Consider the following 2,940-nt stretch of genomic DNA (forward strand, 5'->3'; position numbering starts at 1 on the left):
GCTGAGTGATCTTCCCACGAGATGTCCGGGTAATTGAAGTCACCCATGACAACCAAGGTCCTGGAGCAAGCGGCCTCAGTCAGTTTCCGGGCGAACTCCTGGTCAAGCTCAGGACTTTGAGTGGGAGGTCTGTAGTAGACTCCCACCGTTGTGTCCCACAACGTTGTATCACACAAGCATTCAAAACCATGTGGTGGGGAGGAGCGATGGGGCTCCAGATCATCCACGGCATGAGTTTCTGCCTGGCCTGATTTCTCACCCACGCTATTGTTTTACCCAGAGATGCTGGAAAAAGAGCCTTTCCAGACAGTTTCTCTTGGTACTCCTTGCAGCGTGCTGCCAGTAGTTAGCTGACATCATAAGAACATAAAAAATGCTATTTACTGGGTCAGACCATAGGTCCATCTTACCCAGTATCCTTTGTCACACAGTGGCAGAGGGTAGATGCTCAAAGGGAGAGTGAACTGGGTATGACCGGGGGGTTTTTCCACTGTTCTTCTCTCACATACAGCCTCTAGTATTTTAGGTCTAGGAAGCTTTGATTCAGAGGCTACATCCCTAACTCCCGTGCTCAGTAGCTAGTGATGCCCCTTCCCTCCAACAATGTGTCCAATCCCTTTTTGAATCTGCCTAAATTTTCAGCTTCCACAGCATCTGGTAGCAATGAGTTCCACACTTTAACTACACACATGCCCCTACACTGCTGTTGTTACTGCACCATCATTTAGTACAGGCAGTCCTCACCTTAAGATGCTTCGAGTTACAATGGACAGCGCTTACGTCGTTTATAAATTGACACCCTGTTTCAACTTTCTGACGTCAGCTTTGACTTTACAACGCTTGATCTGGTGCCAGGCCACACCAGCGAACAAGTTCACTGCATCGCCAGTCTCCCTGGAGAACATCTGTCCAAACTTCCTTGGACACTTTCTTTAAGAAAGCAGACAAGAGTTCAGAAAAACCTGCAGCCAAGACTCCTGAGAAGACTCCAGCCAATAGCCCTTCAACAAGTCCAAACAAGAGCCCTTCAAAAAGTTCAGCAGTCACCTCAAAGAAGTCCTTCCAAATCAATATGATTGCTATTTACAATATAAATACATTAATGCAGCTATATTACTCATCTGTCATTGATTGAGTACAAAATTCTGGGCTATTTTTGGTGAAAACATTGGTTAACATGTTGGTATAAATGTTGGAAAACATTTATAACATTGGTTCCTATGGGAAAATCAGTTCTGAGTTACGATGTTGTGACTTAAGAAACAATTTTCAGAAACCAGTTGTGTTGTAAGTCCGAGGACTGCCTGGACTTCCTTTTGGAAGTACTAAATGATGTGCAGTAACAGCCCGGACTGAGCCATGCCAGCAGTGCAGGAAGCAACTTGCTGTACCGAAGGAGTGCATTGCTATGACGATGTAGTGGCAGCATCATGGTTTTTGCCCGCGGACGCTATGTTGCTGTAGCACATTGCTATGGCTCCATAGCGTTGTGTGTAGACGCACCCACCGAGTGAAAAGGAACTTCCTTTTGTTAATTTTAAACTTAACTACCTACTAGTTTCATTTTGTGTTCTTATGTTGCGAGAGAGAGTAAATAATAAATCCTTATGTATTGTCTTTCTGCAAGTTAGCGGGCACATCTGCCCGTCACGGGAATGGTGCAGTAGGCTAATTCTACAGCACATTAGCACAGCACAGAAAAAAGATCTAGTGTGCAGTAGAATGAGTCTAGTGTGCATTAGCATCACTTAAAAAGCACGCGCTGGCGCTAATGCACAGTAATGCCGAGTATGGCGCATTAAGCTACTACCTGTAATTACAGGTACTAAACTTAATGCACCATACTTACGACACATTTATGAATGTGTAGATGTGCCCGGTATTTTGTAAACCCTTATCACATGCTCCTTTAATTGTCTCTTTTCTAAACTGAATAAGCCTGGCCTCTTCGGTCTCTCATGCCACTAATCACCCTCGTTGCCCTTCTGTGGACCTTCTCTAGTTCTTCTATATATGTGTTTTTGACCATTTGTTCTTCCTTGAAATAAACCTTTTCTTTGGCTGGGTTGGGTTGGGAGGGGTGTTTGTTTCTTTACTCAAGAGCCTGTGGTGAACCCTGATTTCTGGGCAAATTAATAGCCTGGCCATGCCCATTCAGCAGTGGGGGAATGCTAAGCTTGCACAAGTCCAGGGTGTATCTCTGGGAGCGCTCGACACTTCAGGGTTTTGTCACAGTACCTGTCTCGGGGCAAATTGAATGCTATGTCACTAGCCTTTCAAAAAAGCCACTTGCCCCCAACACTTGGTTGTCATTACATAAATGATCAGATGAATATTGGTTGGGTTAGGGTTGTAAGACAGAATGCTAGCAAGGGAGAATGGGGTGTTCGTAAGTCGATGTATGTAGGCTGAGATTTTCAGTTCTAACCAGATAAAGTTTAGGCGCTTAAGTGTGCGTGTGTCTGTCTTCTGACAGACTGATGGAAACACTGATTTAGTCCTTTTGAAGAACAGTTCTCAACAGCCAGATTTCTGCCTAGCCCTTAGTGCAGCAGACGTCACTGCTCCAAAGGGCTGAAAGGGAACTGGATATTTTGTTCTGCAAAAATTTTTAAAATTAAAATAATAAGAATTATAATTCTCAGACTATAGCAAGACAAAAAGTCAATCTGAAAACATTTTCTAAACATACAAACCAAAGACCGATAGTTTGGGTTACTTCAAATATTGGTAATTATTATCTTTTTTCACCTTCAATTTTTTTTTTTTTTAGTGTAAATGTACCAATTTTTTTTAACATAATGTCTTCTTGATTCGGAAAAATGGAACTTTTTATTTAAATTGCAATGGAAATTTTGGACCATTTCAGAATTTTGTTCCAAGACTCTGTTTGAGTTGAGGAAATTTGTTGAAACCGAGCACATTTTACACATAGTTTTG

The sequence above is a fragment of the Crocodylus porosus genome, unplaced genomic scaffold, assembly GCF_001723895.1.
Source record: "Crocodylus porosus isolate Cpor-Errol unplaced genomic scaffold, CroPor_comp1, whole genome shotgun sequence".
In the NCBI taxonomy this organism is placed as follows: Eukaryota; Metazoa; Chordata; order Crocodylia; family Crocodylidae; genus Crocodylus; species Crocodylus porosus.